The sequence below is a fragment of the Gopherus evgoodei genome, chromosome 1 (genome assembly GCF_007399415.2).
Source record: "Gopherus evgoodei ecotype Sinaloan lineage chromosome 1, rGopEvg1_v1.p, whole genome shotgun sequence".
Taxonomy (NCBI): domain Eukaryota; kingdom Metazoa; phylum Chordata; order Testudines; family Testudinidae; genus Gopherus; species Gopherus evgoodei.
The window spans coordinates 280724135-280742382 of NC_044322.1; the positions used below are offsets into that span (position 1 = coordinate 280724135).

The following is an 18248-nucleotide window of genomic DNA, read 5'->3' on the forward strand; positions in this document are numbered from 1 at the left end:
AAAAAAGGGATAAACATAGGTGTTCAAACTGTTACAGTCTACAGAGCCCATGGCAGTGAACCTCCCAGCCCAGGTCAACAGACTGGGGTTTGTGGGGCTTATGCTACTGTTTTAAAAATAGCTGTGTAGACTGTGCTTTGAAGCTGCAGCTCAGGCTCTGAAGCCAGCTCCCCTCCATAGGTTTGAGAGCCTGAGCTCCAGCCCACACCATGACTTCAATGCACTGTCTACTCACCTATTTTTAGAGCACTAGCATGAGCCCTGCAAACCCAAATCTGTCAGCCTGGACTTGGAGGCTTCCTGTTGTGGACTGTGTAGGTGTATCCTGTGACATGACTTTCAGCAGTTAATAGAGCTTTCATTGGTTAATAGTTCCTTGCATATAATCGAATATATATGTATAGTGTGTATAAATATAGGGAGGCAGAGAATACATTTTGAAATTATAAAGTCCACTTGATTGTTAATGTATCACTATCAGACTCTGAAATTTAATTTTCTTATATACCAAAGTGAAGCTGAATCCTTAATTTAAAATTCAGAAATAAAAATAATAAACATGCTGCAAGCCTTATAGTAAAGGTGGTGGTCATACATCTTAAGCTGGAAAAAAAATAACTAACCAAATCCTCCTCTGTCCATACGTTTAAGGCATTGTAAGAATAAATTGGTCATGGCTTCCATCTGTATCAGGCTCTAGTTGCAGCAAACAGTGATGTGGTATTTAAGTAATTGAATGGGAGGGAAGTCTCTTTCTCAGATACTATACACAAATTAAAGATTGATCATGAATCTTTAAATAATTATCTTAAACGGAAACAATTTATATTTAATAAAATTTTAGCGTTTTCTGAGAAAATGCGCAACGGATCAGCTGGTATAACATGGCCCTCCCTCCCGCTCCATTTTACTCCAGGAGGTGGGAACCCAAGCACAGGCCTATAGTGCCTATCCCCTATTCCAACCCTGACAAGGTTTTAGTTCTGTACCTGTGTAGATGGGACCAAACTATATTATAACTGGGTTTTAAAACAGTTAGACTTATACTAATGTATGTTTACACAACCATTCTTAGAAAGTGTTTTAAATGTGGTTCCATTATGTGAGTTTCTGCTCAGTGTAGATAGTACTCCAGTCACAGGATTTGGCTCTGAGGTCTGAAGTGAGCCAAGCTAGAAACAATTATTCTGACAAACAAGAATTTTCATTATTGAAATAAATCTTGTATAAATCTGTGTTGCACTTAAAAAAAATTGTGGGGAAGGGGGGAAATTACTATATTTGTAAATAGACAACTCCAATCAGTCTTTCTCTAGTAAAATCAGTGGCGGAGTAAACAACCCACAGTTACATTTATAAATATAACTGATAAATTCCATGATAAATCTCATGGAAAGGTGGAAGAGGAAGTAGGCTATGTAGTTGTATTAAATATGAAGAACAAAGGTGTTCACTATGTGCTAAATATATTCAGAATAGTTTGCTGTTTTAAAGTCTGTTAAAGATGACCAGTAATATGGCAGTTTAGATTCTTATTTTGATCCCAAGTGAGAGAGAATATAGAAAGTACTTGTTGAGAATTTGAATTATGGTAAGTAAATTAATCCATATGTAACTTTTTTTCCCCTTTAAATCAGTTTACATGAAATAAACTGAGATTAAACACTGCTGGGAAATGACATCATGTAATAATTTAAGTGCATTAATATAGAACTTATGAAAAAATATGAGAGTAACTGCCTTGAAACTGAAATCCTTTGTCTAAGAACAGGTGCTGTATGTATATACACAGTAGTAGAGCTAGGCTCGTTCCCCCCATATGTTCATCAAATGTGACTTAACTCAGTCCTTCTGCAGCCATCTTCTGGTGGTAGTAGTAGTTAATGTTCAGCTTGGTTCTTTGGTGTCCTTGTTGATATTTCCAGTTGTGGTGATGATTCTCGTGAGGTCAACAGACTCTTTGCCAGCTATGAACTAATATGAAATATCGGTTTATTTTCACATAGGCCTCCTAGCAGTTGTCAGATGGCAGCAGTTTTGGCCACGAGCCTGAAATATCAGCCTCTTATAATACTTTGTTTCCATATTTTAAAAGTAAATCCAGTGTTGCGAATGCTTAACTTTTTAATATACTGCATATTATTTTGTGGTTTACTTGGAGGATTTAGTTGCATTGGCTTTATTGCTGAAACTCATAAATGTCAACCTTAAGACCTTAATATGTAATGGCAGATATTAGCTTTGTCGTGTCATCAGTCATTAATCACTCTTCTGCTAAGAAATCCTGCAAAAGATATGGCCAGAATAATTTAGTTGCGTAAGAAAGGTGGAGAAATAAATGATAAAATGATTCTAGATAGAAGATAAACCTGTATTACATATGTGTAGATTAAAATGAGAATATTTTATATGGATTTTCTTCTTGTTGCACCTTTCTTTACTGAAGTGCCTTTTCTGTCATTTAAAAAATTACTATAAAAAGCTATAAGTATCATGCATGTACATATGCATGTGCATATAGAGAAAACTCGTTAACTAAGAAACCAGTTTGGCCAATTGTTCAGTTTCTTGAAACCTGTCTAACTTAAGATGTAGGTCTTGAGATCTATATTTGGAAGCTTTATTTTTATTTGAGCCTTCTGATTTTTACCAATTTTCTGGTAATTAATTATAGATATTTTGATGGTGTGGAGGATTTGGCCCAAAGTCATTAGGAAAAAGAAGATTAAGGCCCCAATTCTGCTAAGATTTAAGCACATGCTTAATTTTAAGCACATAGATAAATATTTGTAGTACTGGAGCATAAGAAGGGATATTATTGAGGTGTGTAAAACTCTGTAGGGGACTAAGGAAGCTGAATGTCACAAAGCTTTCTTTGAACATTAGTAATATCTAAAAGCTAAAGCACAGGAGCTGAAACTGAGAAGACCGGGTAGTAAGAGGTCAAAAGAAATTTCTTGATGCAAAACCTTAATAGAATACAATAGAAAGTAAACAACCTTAATTTCCACTATAACCATATACCAAAGGAGTACCATGGACAGCTTATACTATATAATATTCCTTTCTTCTAAATACAAGAAAGATCAGACCTAGAGAGGGATGCAGGAAATTTTTCAGTGTTGGATTCATCCAAAGCTCAGATGGGACATTAATTATAATGCTTTAAATTATCCAGTTTCTGAAAATTATCTCCTCTTATGTCTATGGTCCAATAAACATAATGTACAGTTAAAAGTAAAAGTTCAGTGACACAGTACTAAAAGTTTAGGATTCTTTATGATATTTGTTACCTTTGTCTACTAGCTGGGTTTGTTATGGCAGTGAAGTCAAATATTTAAAAGCTTTTGCTATTTACCTTCTGGATTAAACAAAATATAGTGCTCCCATCTGCACTAGTCTCAGTATTTTTGAAACTGCCGCTTGTATTATTGGATTGTTTATCAGGGAATGCAGTTAGTCTTTTTAAGAAAGGGTCTAAATTAAATGCTGTTTGTTTATAGAAAACTTGACACATTGTCTAGAAACTCATCGGAAAGCAAGATGTCTGATCCATAAGCCAAAAATAAATATGAATTATTTACTGAGAAAGAGCATTGAGTGTGAAGCCTTATTTTTCTTCTTTATGCTAAGCAGGGGCAAAGCAGCATAATTATAGATTAGTTTGCTCATTAAGATTATGCCTTCCTTTTTAAATTATGGAGTTAGAATAGCGACAGCAAGTAGATGATAGTTTTTATTACACTTTAATCACCACACTTCAATACTTTGAACAGTGTGGTATATTTATTTTTAGTGTGATTGTCTTAATACCTCTTAAAATTTATGTTCTGATCCTGCTTCTGCTGAAATTAATGGGAGTTCACAGTGTCCTTAAATACTAACAAATTTGGGCCCTCAGTCTATAGGAATATTTGGGTTAATCCAGAAGGTGAATTCACTAGTAAAATGGTTTGTAGTCATAATTTACAGTCAGAGATGGTTAAGAGTTCTTATTTTTGGATCTTTTACACCCTTTGAAATAATTAAATTATTCTTAAATTTGACAGGGACCACATATCTATTCCTTTTTTTCAGCTATAGCAACAAATACTGAAGGGCTCTATTTTATCATTCAAAAATGTGAAATGCCACTCAGCTTTAAAAATCCATATTTAATGAGGTAAAACAATAGCAAAATATGCATTTCATTTACTGAAGCAGCTAATTAAAAACTATCATTTTAGGCCTACTCCTGCAAGTGCTTTCTGCCATGAATAATCCCCTTGATTTTAATAGGACTAATCTTGTTAGTAAGCCCTACTATATCTAGTAAATATTTGTAAGATTGGATCCTTAATAATTAAGCAGTAGGGCTTCTGTTTTCTTTTTCATTCCAGTTAATTGGTTTTGCTGGGAATGAAAGTTCCAATCAATGGAGTAGTAATGTATCAATTTTAATGTGAAACTTTTATTAGTTGAGCAGTCTGTTGTCAGTCCATTTTCTAATACGCAGTTTTTAATGAATTTTATTGTTGCACAGTAACTTCAAATTAAGGTCGCAGAATCCAACACAAATTATCCATTTGATTTTAGGAAACCAGTTCTTACATCTTGACTTACTCTTCCTGATTAGAAACCTTAGAAAATATGGGCCCTATTCCTATGAAAACGTAAGTGTGTGCTTAATTTTAGGTTGATATTTATCACTAACATTTCATTGGACTACTCACTATGCACAGAGTTAAATATATACATGACTCTTTGCAGCAATGGGGGCCATAGTGTTGACAGCTTGACAATTCTTTCAAATTTCATGAAACCTCTTTGTTTTATAATCTAAATGCAAATAGTTATTATCTTTTATTTTATTTAGTTGGGTGTTGGAAAGGGACTTGAGAGTTAATTTACCTTACATGGTCCATATAACTTCTTATTTTAAGTACTTCAGTAGTTTTCTTATTATTTTGGGATACAACAAAGCTATTTCTTTTTATTCATCAGTCAGTTTTCATGTTTAACAATTTTGTCTAAGATATTCAGAAGTAACTAGTCATTTTGTGTGCCTCAATTTTTTTGTCCCCAACTTCAAAATCCTTGAGGGTATCTGATTTTAAGACGGTGTTGAGTGCTGAGCACTTTCTGAAAATTGGGCCTCTTTAAAGGATGTTACCTTTTGAACAACTAGAAATGAAGGTAATAATCAGTAATTGCTTTTGATAGTCTTGGTGTAAGAGGGTTAAAAAAAAGTCAGCTGTACTCTGAGAAATGATTGGAAATACCCTGGTATTCCATGTTTGTGTCATAATGGCTCTGGATCAAATATGTATAAGTAAAACGACATTTTTTCTAAATGCCAGTTCTGGAAACTGACTCTGGGAGCCCATCTGAATTCTTATTGTGCATCATCTTCAGTAAGAGAAATCGTGCAATCCAGATTTGGCCCTTAAGTCTTGTCTACCCCAGAAGCTTGTATAGTTAAAGCGGTATTACCTCCCTAAGGTAGATGCAGATACTTTATTCCTGTAGGGATGGGGAATAACTATACTGATATGTCACCTTTATACTGGCATAACTGTCCATGCTAAGGCTTTTACTGTTGTGACTCCTTTAGTTTAAAATAAAAATTATACTATAGCCAAAATAGTTATACTGGTAACACTTTGAAGTGTAGATCAGGCCTAAGCGGTACCTGTGCAACCTTAATGTCATCAAAGTGATTGCACAGATGTAACTGGCCCTACTTTAAAAAACTTTGAAAAATAAACGTAATAAGTAGTTCTGTTGACAAAGGAATGGAATCAAATGTATTCTCTCTGTGCTGTGTTGCCTTTGCAGGGCTGCGGAATACAGGGTTAGAAACCTTTGTCACTAACAAAGCACTTACGATTGTGACTAGGCACAGGAAAGAAAACTGTTAACTAAGAAAATTCCATTGTTACATAGTCACATTTGTGAGTAGAACCCCACCTTAAGGTAGTGTATGTAGCATACATTTTTTTTTCTTCAGAGATTTAAAGTGAATACAAGATTGTGGAATTTTTTAAAGTGTCCTTGAAGTTAATTTAATATAATTGCCAGGTTATCTGCCTTACCAGTTTATTAGGGTTTTTTAAAGTAAGTATCTCATATTTTAATTTTCTCTCCATTGCTCTTTCCAGTGTAGAGGTCTTTTTAATATTTTTGCCAGGAAACTATATAAGTGAGTATTTCATTTTGTTTCTGAAGGTGAAGAGGTTTATGATCATTCTGATATCTTCTTAGCTTCTTTGCTCTGTTCCCTGTATGCACAAGTCTCACTTCTTGTGGTTGATGCTTGTATTGAGTGGAGCATAGCAATCCTAGGTATTCATGACCACTTAGGTGGAAGTAGTTCCTCATTTAACCCATCCAAATACATAGAGAGCTTTTATTACTGGGAACAAAAACTTGAATTTGATTTTGTATTTTCTGGGAAGTTGGTACCAAGAGAAGAGCGTAGGAGTGAAGTGTTTTTTGGCAATTTGTTACTGAATAGATGTGCTGCTGCATTCTGAACCAACTGGGTCTTTTTGAATCTTGGCGGCTTCATTCCCAGGCATTATGAATTTAAGTAATCAAATTAAGATTTCACAAATATATGCATTACTATGACCTAATCACAGTCTGTTAGGGTAGGACATGGCATTTTGGCCAGCTGTATACCGAACATGACACTTTTTAGCCAGTGTATCTTACTTAAGCTCCCAACTGTGGGATGCAGTAGAATGATTCTATAGATCCCAATCCAGGTCCTGTTGAAGTCAGTGGTGGCCTTTACTGTGTTAGGTGAATTTAGGAATGAGCCCGCACCTCACATAGGTCCTGATGCTGTAGTTGATTGTGTGTGGGAGCACCCTTATGCTTTTGCAGTCGGTTGCAAGACTGGGGCCAGTGTGATTTTTCTTATGATTCGGGTACATATTTTGTATCACTGATAAGGAGTTTGAATATCTAGCTAGTCTTCCTGACAATAATGCAAAATCTGTTTCCTTGAAACTGGGATTTCCCTTCCTCTATTTCAACAAATGCTGTGAAGAGGGTTTCCCACCATGTAAAAATTAAATGAAACCTCTGATATTTGTTATAATATTGTATTTAAATCTCTCTCGTGTGTGTGTATAATTTTATGTTGGGATATTACTCGTGAGTTGCGTTATTGTTTAAATATTTTTTTAGAAGATATCAATCCAACTTTTGCTAGAAGGAATCAAGAATTTGAAATCTAGTCAGTAAAAAATGAGTTTAAAGTAATGTTAGGTACTATACCAGGCCCTTCAATCTATTTGCCATTTTAAAAATAGTTTTGTCATCACATTTTCCTATTTTAAAAAAATTATGCACTTCAAAGAATTTGGTGGTATTGAAGTCCAAAGCAGGTATATCTAGGAGGAACATACAGTAGGAACAAAACACAAGAATGTCTGTAATTTTTTAAACTGATTTTTATAATCTTGTTGGATTTAAAACCTAAAAATCCTCATTATAAAACACTTAATGAAATGAACCCTTCGAAATCATTAAATAAAATAAAGCAATTAGGAGAGTTTTTATTTTAAATACACTTTTTATTTTCTATGCTGTTATCAGCAAAAGTAGAAATACTTACTTTAGCGTAGGTGTAAAAAACAATTTAAACAAAAACATAGCAGTGATGGTATTATGTAGATGATTTCTCACGAGCTGCAAGTGGTTCTTGAATGTGTCTCCTGTGTCTCTTTGCAGCACATGATATTAAAACACATTGTGATTTAATGCTGATTGCTTATTTGTTTCCTGAATCACTGAGGTCTGCTCTAGCATTACGTTGTGCTGAATCACACGCAACCTTTTTCCCTAAGTAAAAAAAAAAAAAGATTGATTTAACAGGCTGTTTGTTGCCTGAGAGACTCTGAGGGGCCTACATAGCACATTGCCTTGAAACTACATATTTGTATACCAGAATTATGAGGCAGCTTTTGACAATATTTAATCAAACAATCTTATAGAAAAGTGATTTCCTTTGTTTTACTCCATTGTATCTGACATTTGTAATAATTGGAAGGGGATAACTGAAAGCAATGTAGACAAGTTTTATGAGTGTAAAGTAAATTAACAGCTGTATCAACTCATATGACAAAAATGGTATTTTAATATAGAAAACCTCAGAAAAAGAAAAGGAGAGGGTATTGTGTGTAAATCCTGTGATGTTTTTTGACTGAACTGTATGTATTATGGTTCTTCCTATCTTTAACACTTAGTGTTGTAACCTTTGACATGTCAAGTCTACTAAGATTAAATTCAATTGAGAGCCACGTTAATTGTCCTGCTTTTTTGTTTCATCAGTGGCTTTTCATAATCAAACATTTATTCATGGTATGTGGCCATAATGCATTTCACAAAGAATGCACAATGTCCTTCAGTTCGGTGGGCCAAAGTGATTATTTCAGTGACACACACAATAAATTTATTGAAGTTGTGCAATACTATAGGATTCTAAAGATTTAATAAGATTAGAAATATTTGATACCAGGTGCTGCTATTCAACTTTCTCATCCCAAATTTTGTATCCTCAGAAATAATATAATTACGGAAACTGAATTGAAGCTAAACTGTCCATTTGTCAAATGTCATACACCACTCTGCTGTAGTGTTGTTTTCAAAAGTTGTTGGCTTATTTACTGTTATATGTTTATATTTGTTCTCCTGTTCTGACTTGAGCTAGTTTGCTAAAAATTACAGTGAGGACACTGTGGCATGGGCTTCAAGTGCAGGCTGCACAAGAGAGTGCATACCCAAAGGGCTCAGGTGAACTTATGCAGGGCCCGTGCAAGGATGTTCCGTGCCCTAGGCGAAACTTCCACCTTGTGCCCTCCCCTGTCCCCGAGCCCCCGCCCTGAGTCGCCCCCCCCCGCGGCAGCTCTCCCCTCCGCCCTGAGTCGCCCCCCCCCCGCGGCAGCTCTCCCCTCCGCCCTGAGGTGCGCCCCCGCCGCGGCAGTTCTCTCCCTCCGCCCTGAGGCACCTCCCTGCCCCAACTCACCCCTGATCTGTGCATGAGCACCCCAAGCACGCCGTCGCTGCTTCATTTCTCCTGCCTCCCAGGCTTGTGCTGCCTAAGCTCATTGGTGCCGCAAGCCTGGGAGTCAGGAGAAGTGAAGCAGCTCACCCCTGCCCCGCCTCGTCCCCGAGCACGTTGTCACTGCTTCACTTCTCCCGCCTTCCAGACTTGCGGTGCCAATCAGCTTAGGTGCTGCAAGCCTGAAAGGCGGGAGAAGTGAAGCAGCCACGGTGTGCTCGGGGAGGAGGCGTGGCAGGGAGTTCCCCTGCGTGCCACCCCCCCCTTACTTGCTGCAGGCGGCCCTCCCCGTGCTCTCCTGCCCCAGCTCCCTCTGCCTAAATGCCGTCGGCGACCGGAGTGGCCGAAGATCCGGCTGCTGCGGTCGCTGCCAAACAAAATGCCGCCCCCAAAATCCTAGCGCTGCAGTCACCTAAATGGTTGCACCGGCCCTGATCTTATGCAGCCTACTCTGAAGCCCACACCATTGCATCCTGACAGCAATTTTTAGTGAACTAGCTAGAAAACAGCTAGCATGGGTATGTCTGTACAAACTGCAAATCACTGGCTGCAGTGTAGATATACACCCTGGCTGCAGTGTAGATATACTCTGAGATCCAGCCTTTACAGCTCATACTGTACTGTGTACAGAACACAAGTAGAAGTAGTCTTCAGAGTTTGTAATTTACCTGTTGTTTGGGGTTACTTTAGATACATACATTATTTAAATAGCACAGCAAAACTTATATATAACAAATAAAAGGTAAAGAAATGTAATTTTGCATTTTTTACCACATGCAGGAGCTCATTCTCCAAGCTATTTCTGCAATTATTTGCATGGCACACTTCTTCATGCTTAGTTAGTGCACATTGGGCATGTTATGAGTGCATGTCCAGAATATCAGCCTGTGATTTATGCTATGTAAATCATAAATACTTTATTCAGTATTTTCACTGCTCATTACACAGAATCTTCTGGCAGCACTTGAGAAAGGAAGCCAATCCCCTAAAGACCTAATTGCTGTCGTCAGCAGTGTCTCCTCATTAATGCTGTCTGCACCAAAGGCTGCATTTGGACTGCTTGCTTTTTGAAATAATAAATCTGCCATGTGAATAAAGAATCTTCTGATTTTAGTAATTTCCAATCCAAAGATTTTGTTAGAATTAAACCAGAAATGTAATATAAATATTTAAATTGGTGTAGTATTACATGTGTATTTTAGATATTTAAAATGTATTTAACAAATCTAGCCATTTTCTCTTAAAATATTCACAGTGTTAATGTTCTAGTAGAATTTTTTAAAATGAATGTCTTGCACAATATTTGAAATTGTGCTTTAATTTATGCACAGAGGAAAATATATTTCCACTTTTATTCTTTGAGTATCAATTTTGAACAATTTAAAATTCATCAGGTGTAGTCTAACATTTGTTTCAGTGTTTTGAGGCAGTTAGTGAAATAGCAAAATAGCTTGGGGATATTGAAAGTACTTTCATATATGTAAGTAAATCCGTTTAGGCAGCATGTTTGGATTTAAAAAACATCTGTTGGGTTTTCAGAAACAACTTTTATTTTTTGTTAAAAGTCTGCAAGTGAGGCAACTAGCTAAGGACTATAAAGTGGAGTAGGTGAAAAAGTAATTTTTTTTATTTTGCTAATGTAATATGTTGTTCATCCATTCTTCATTAACTCCTTTATCTGTCATACATTTAATTCTGCCAATAACAATCCAAAAAATGTTACAAACTCAAAAATGTACTTTTATAATTTTTTCTTTACTGTTATAGAGCATAATTTGATTATTTTTGTTTCATGTGCAAAAATATTTGAGAAATCACTGACCTTCTGTATAACAATAGGGGTATAAAATATCTTTTTAGGATATGGGATAAATATTTCCTTAATTAAACGTACATGTCTGTTATTGAAATGAGGCTTAGAAAGCTAAATATTCTTTTGCTGATGAAGGCACAGAGAGAGACAGTGCTTGAAGAAAATTAATTTGATGTAGTATGGAATAGTTTTGGCCTCACTTTTGACATTAAAGATGTGTAGGATGTCCATCTGTGAAATTAAAATAATCATATCTGATCAGTTTAGTAAATGAGGTTGAAATAATTCCTTGTTTCTTTAAAAAAATCAGTGTTCTTATGGGTGTTCAGCCTGTTCAGTCCAGTATAACGATCTGTCCCCTTTATATACATCCTTCTGTAGATAGTTTTAATCCCTCAGAGTGTAATATTTTTCAGTTCACTGCTTAGTATGCAGTATGATTTGCAGCATGATTACTGAAAATTGAAAGGGTTGATTTGACTTGTTTAGTCAAGGCTCTGTCTTTTAGAGCGAGTCTGCTAAACAGTATTCCTGGACTGAAGATATGTGCCTGGCAGTGTGGTTTCCCTCCTTCCCCTGCACCCTTCCTTTTTCTGCATGTCAATAGGAAAACTCATTTATAAGCCAGCCCTGGTGGCACTGGCAAATCTTTTTGTACCAAGTCGAATAGATTTGTGTTTCTCAGTACCACGCTGCTTTTGGAACTGAATCAGCTTTAGAAACTATTAGTTCTTTTGAAGTAAGGAGTACCCAAATTGAATTTTTCTTGGCTCTATTGGCAAGAAAATTATATTGGCTATAGTTAGAGGAATGCATTTTGCTTTGTTTTGCCACACAGTGAAAACTGTCTGAAGTGGCCATTGTGCATGAAATTTACAGTAAATAAAAGGAAAGGTGCAGAGAAGTAAATTAGCAATTGGCCATACTGTGACGTTCCCCTGGTGTTACCCGGACCAGTGATCTGCTAGGTCACTCCAATCCTTGATTCTGGGAGCCAGCCTTACTCTGCTCTGCTGCGAAAACCCCCACTGCTGAGCTGTTCATGCATAGCCTCTGGCATGTATGCTGCTCCTTGGATTGTGCAATTGAATGACAATAGCCAATATCTCCGGTCTCAGACACAACCCTAGAAACCTCCGTCTTGCAGTGTCCAGTTATGTCCTCTGGATGCTGCAAGCTTATATTAGTTTGTCAATTTAACAAAGAAATGGATATGTGTCCAAGGGGAATCTCTGACACGCTTCAAACCAAACACACTGGTTCAGGTAAAATAAACAAACAAATTTATTAACTATGAAGGATAGATTTTAAGTGATTATAAGTCAAAGCACAGTAAATTGGATGTGGTCAAATGAAATAAAACTCATTCTAATCTGATTTTAACACTTCCAGTGCCCTTACAAACTTAGATGCTACTCACCACAGGCTGGCTGGTTGCCCATCAGCCAGGCTCTCCCCTTTGATCAGAGCTTCAGTCGCTTGGTGATGATGTCTGTAAATGGAGGTGGAAGAGAGAGGAAGAGCCTGGCAAACGTCTCTTCCTTTTATCATGTTCTTTCTTCTCTCTTGGCTTTGCCCCTCTCTCCTTCAGAGTCAGGGGAGCATTATCTCATCGCAGTCCTAAATTGACCAAAGGAAGGAGGATGACTCACTCAAGAGTCCAACAGAACCTTTGTTGCTGCCTAGGCCAGTGTCCTTTGTTCCTGTGAGGCTGGGCTGAGTTTGTCCCATACATGTCCTGATGAGGCGTGAACTGCCCCTCTGCTCTTTCGGAGTTTTTGCCTGGGCTCGCTTTAAGCCATGAGGACACATTCTTAGCCTCACAACTATATACATGAAATTACAACCTATAACATTACTATAACATTGATTACTATAACATTACTATAACAAAAATGCTTAGTGCATCATGAGCCTTCCGAAGACACACGACATGACTAAACTTTGCATTGGATACCACACAATCATAAGGATAAACATGGGGGTACAGTGTTCCCCCAAGGTACAGAATGTCACCCATACATAATGCTGTTCCCCCCCTCATTCCCCAAAACGCTGGTCATAAGAATGAAGTGGAGAAAGAGTTATTCCAGGGAGCACCTGCAACATGAGAGAACTGCAACATGAGGGTAGAATTCCCCTCCTTTCTTAGGGTACTTGTCCCCTTCCCAGTTGTAGCTTGTGCAGTGTAATTATTTCAGCACTATGGCTTAGGTAATGTCCATGATAGCAGTACATGGAAGGCAGAACACTCTTTTTTTTATAAGCTGTCTGGTGGTCTTCTCCCCACTGTTGCCTCTACAGCTCTCTACCATAGGCAGCTGGCTGACATCCCTTCTTAATAGGTTGGCCTGCTGTTCATTCAGCATATGTGCTCCAGAAGGCACACATTTTCAGCGGGACAGATCCCTTGAGTGAAGTGCTCTGAGCAATATTTTTGCAAAATCTGTGCCGTATTTAGATGGGAGGGGTAGCTCTTATTTTACTTGATGATTAAAATTAGATTATTCACATAAAATAATTTTCCACATGCGGTAAAATAATTTCCCTGGAGACAAATTATAGTAATATAATATATTAAATTATCAGATAAATCATGTCGAGTCTAATTTAAACAGTCTTTATCTTAAATTCTGTCCTTTATTGCCATGATTTGGACTTAGTGAGAATTAGGGCAGTGCAGCATTAAAACATCTTGACTTTTGAAATGACTACTCTAATAATCAAATTATAAAATGAACATGTTATTAATTCTGTAAAAGTTGTGAAACAAATAGTATTGCTGAGTATTTGGAAATATTGGACTGTTTTTAAGTAATGCTAACAAATCGTAGTCAGCTTTTCTAAAAATAATTTTCAGTAATATTAAAATTTCATAAATATTGAACTGTTTAGTGTAATTTACATAAATACATTATTTAGTTCTTTATTCCTAGTGGGGAACATTGGACCACAGGAATTTACAATAGAGTGACCAGGTGTCTGGTTTTCGACCAGAATACCTGTTCAGAAAGGAATCCTGGTGGCTTCAGTCAGCACTGCTGACCGAGCTGTTGACTGTCCAGTTGGCGGTGCCGTGCAGTGGGACTGGCAGGCTCCCTGCTAGCCTTCATGTTACGTGGCTCCCAGAAGCAGCCGACTTGTCTCCTCTCCAGCTCCTATGCATAGTGGTAGCCAGGGGGCTCTGCACGCTGTCTCTGCCCCAAGTGCCGCCCCCGTAGCTCCCAATGGCCAGGAACTACGGCCAGTGGGCGCTGCAGGCGCAGCGCATGTGGACAGGGCAACGTGCAGAGCTGCCTGGCTGCACCTCTGCGTAGGAAATGGAGGGAGGACATGCTGCTGCTTCTGGGAGGTGCTTGAGGTAAGCGCTGCCTGGAGCCTGCACCCCTGAGCCCTTACTTCTCCTTTGCGCACCAACCCCTTGCCCCAGTCCTGATCCTCCTCCTGCCCTCTGAACCCCTTGATTCCAGCCCATAGCACCCTCCTGCTCCCCAACCCCCCCATCCCAAGCCCCACCCCAGAGTCTGCACCCACAGCTGGAGCCTTCACTCCCCCCCATGCCCAACCCCCCTGCCCCAACCCTGATCCCTCTCCCGCCCTCTGAACCCCTCGGTCTCAGCCTGGAGCACGTCCTGCACCCCAAATCCCTCATCCCCAGCCCTACCCCAGAGCCCTCCCCCCCTCTTGCATTCCAACACTGCCTCAGCCTGGAGCCCCCTCTTGCTCTCTGAACTCCTCCTTTCTGGCCGCAGCACACAGCCTGCACCCCCAGCTGGGGCCCTCAACTCCTCCTGCACCCCAGCCCTCTTGAGCCAGCTCGGTGAAAATGAGTGAGTGAGGGTGGGGAGAGCGAGTGACGGGGGGGTGGGAGAGGATGGAGTGAGCAGGGTCTCGGAAGAGGGATGGGGTAGGGGGCGGGGCAAGAGTGTTCACTTTTGTGAGTAGAAAGTTGGGAACGCTAATTTACAATCTCATTTGCTGACACTTTGATGATGAAACTAGACAAGAAAAGCTTAAACCTCTCTCAGGAGGAGAGCAACATGATATTTTAAATTTGGACCCCTTCCTTTCTTGAGACAGAAAAATTGGTAAATCTTGGTGATGTGAAACCTAGGATTTCTCTTCCATGCTTATTTTTAATTCTCGTAATACTCTATTTGCTCTCTCCTGCAGTGAAAATATTTAACCTTTTATATCTTGAGGATGTAAATCCAGGCACAGAGGCTGCCAATCCTAGCAGTTCAGAACCCACAAGTTAACCTCCCCAAAAAACGAGGGGCTTAAAAATCATGAGACTTTTACAAATAAATTTTGTATGGTTCTTACATCTTCTGGTTTTTGAGTCTTTGGGATTCAAATTTTCAAACCTTCAGACCCTCACGAGTTCAGAGAAAATTTATTTTTTTACCCCTCTCCCATAAGCTGCAATTTCACATAATTACAAGGCTTCAAGATCTGGGGCTTTAAGAAAAGCTCCAAATATTGCAAGATTGGTAATAAAATTGAGGGAGTTGATAACCCTATAACCCCCCCCTACCCTTTCCTTGTCAAATTGTAGAGTTACAGAACCTGTCCAATTATCCTGCGTCCCACAGTGTAAAAAAATCTAACCAATAAAAGAGAGAGATGGAGCTGCTTGCTTGGGAAGGTGTTGCTCCTCCTTGTTGTTTCTTCTCTTTATTGGGTTACAGGGATGTGGATGCGTTCCTCACCTTATTGTTATTGCCCTGCTTGTATTCCTCTTGTTGAATAGGAGAGTGGAGGTGGTGATTCTCAAAGAGCAATTTTCTTTGCTCTGACTTCCGGATTATGTTAAGTTGCTGATTTTGGAAGCAAGGACCTGTCTTACTATATTAACACTAATTGCTGCCTTCCGCCACCTCTTCTCTCAGCAGGGAATGGGATTTCCTCCTCCATCTACGAAGAAAAAAAGTCAATTAGATGGTAGCCCAAAACAAATACAAATAATACATGCCAGAGTTGGTCTCTTACTCAACAGGACCCTCACTTGTTTTTCCAAAGTAGAGTCTGATACCAACAGTCTTCAGAGCCAAGGTCCAAAGATAGTATCTTAAGGTGACTGGATGATACAGTAGGTGATTGATGATGTGGACGTATTCCTGGCCTGTAGGATATTTGCATGAATTAGGAGTAAGTTGACAATGACTAGCAATTTTTTTTCCATTCGATAGCTTATGTGAAATAAAGCAGTTATAAGTAGGAAAGGGTCTACATTTCAGAAACCACAGCGTCAGTTGCCACCTTTGTTTGCAGTCTTATTAGAAAGGTAAAGAATTGATCAAATCTTGAATATAAATTAATCTCTAAAACATAAGAGAGTTTTTCCAGCTCTTTGCAAAGACACATTACTAGGGCACTGTTGGGAAATCTTAAATGTGGTTATCCATGTCTTATCTGCCTTGGATAACAAGTCGATAACACTTGAATGCAGTGTCTTCTTACATACCTTAGTCACCTTCTCCCTCATGTTTGCATGGTGTGATGGTTCTTCACCTACTTGGACTTGTCATCTCACTACCCCTTGCCACTAGTGGGAGTCCTTCTTGTGCTTAGTTGAGTGTCAGCTTTCTCGTACCACCAGCCTGTTTAGATACTTAAGCACTCTCTTCTGGGTTATGCCAGCCATTGCTTTGATTTGTAGGTTAACAATAGATGCAGTTCAGTCCCTGAGTCCCTTTGCAGTGTTCCCCTGTGATATCCAGCTGCTGACACTGACTACTCACAGAAATACAGGTGTGCTGTCCCCAGAGGAACAGTGTACATGCCAGCTTGTAACATTCAGCTCAGGACCAGCACTTTGCTTAATTCCACAGCACTGAGATATATTTATAGTGAAATCAAGAATAAGTTTATTAACAAAGTCTTAGAGGTTTAGGAGATAATGAGTAAGAATACTGGAAAAAGTGGTTATATGTAAACAAAATCATAACATGCTTTCTAGAGACTAAATTTAACTATCAGGTTAACCTCTAAAGAAGTTTCTCACTCAAAAGTTTTTGCAGTGTTTTCAACAGAGCTTGTCTGAGATCCAATTTTCATTAATGTAAATATGTTGTCCATTTCCTTCCCAGGTGCAGGACATACCTCCTACATACACTCCTAAGATCATTGTCTGTACTCGGAGACAGGATAACCACCCAGGGGTTGTTTTTCCTGTGTGCTGGTTCCCTTTTGACTTCACATCTCTTTGTTAACATTTGACTTTGTGTATGAATGGGCATTCACTGAATTACTTTGAAATGCTTAATTTGCATGATACATTTCTTATTGCCTGTCTGGAGGAAAATCTGTTTTTCTTGTCTGTTGGTGACTAATGCCTTGATACAGACTTAAAATACATATTTTCAGTGTATATACGTAACTCCTTACATAGTATCTTTACATATATTTCACAATGATATTGTTGACCCCAGCTTTCATTTGAGACCTCACATGACATTCTTTGGTGAGCCCCAAATATACATACCACCGTTGAGATATTCCTGTATCCTTCTTGCTAGTAGGTATTAAAAGGTTCTTGAGTAATATTTGTTAACACAAATATTTCACCGCTTGTTGAAGTTAGTCACAGGTATATTACAAAGCATATATAAAGTTTTATGGAAAAAACAAAGTCCTGCAAAACACAACTTATTTATGTGACAACATATTCAAAATAACTGTTAACCTGACCAAGACATTTACTGTAATCCTTGAATAATAAGGTTAATTACATGAGTTTTATAATCTTGTAGTCTCTTTTTTTTTAAAATAAAAGACTATAAAGAGTATTCCACATATAATACTAAGCTCCTCACAGAGAGGCTGCTACCATAATTATATTAAGTAGAAACACTACACTTGCCACTGTAGTTCAGACTCCTGGCTGGTATGTAGTTTCTTCGTTCCACTTTGCTGAGGTCATTTATATTGAAGCCATTTGTTCTAAGTATGTGTGATATTTGGTTTTGCAGAATTGTTTTCCTTTATCACAATAATATGTTAGGTTTAAGAATTAACATAGACTTCTTTTTTTGAATAGTTACAAAGGCAATGCATAAACTGTTTTTCTTTTTTCTGTTAACCTAGAATATTTGATTGGGAAGAATGTAATGTTTGAAGACCTTTTTGTTCTACCCCATTTCCTACATCATATGATACTAATAGCTTTATTCCTTGTGTGGGTGAAAGGCCTGTATCTTCCCTGTCAGCTAAGAGAAGAATGTAAACATAGATGGTCAGAATCTCATCAGGGGACTTTTGTTGTACAACAGACAGTATGGCATCACTGACAGATAGTTATATACAACGGAACAATCAAATTGTTAAAAACTTTCTTACCTGTAACCTGAGATACCTTTCTCTTTATGAGGGACTTAACGG

At 38.3% G+C, this 18248-nt stretch overlaps 1 protein-coding gene across 2 annotated transcripts in view; it reads left to right on the forward strand.

Annotated features, from left to right (window-relative positions):
- CDK17 (cyclin dependent kinase 17) overlaps positions 1-18248 on the forward strand; it is a 184053-nt gene that overhangs the window by 13789 nt on the left and 152016 nt on the right. The window contains exon 2 of one of the 2 annotated variants that reach the window (XM_030548508.1): positions 4576-4652. The exons of the other annotated variant lie outside the window; for it this stretch is intronic. The gene's annotated coding sequence lies outside the window, so the exon portion shown is untranslated. The remainder of the gene's footprint in view (positions 1-4575; positions 4653-18248) is intronic. 2 annotated transcript variants of the gene reach the window in all.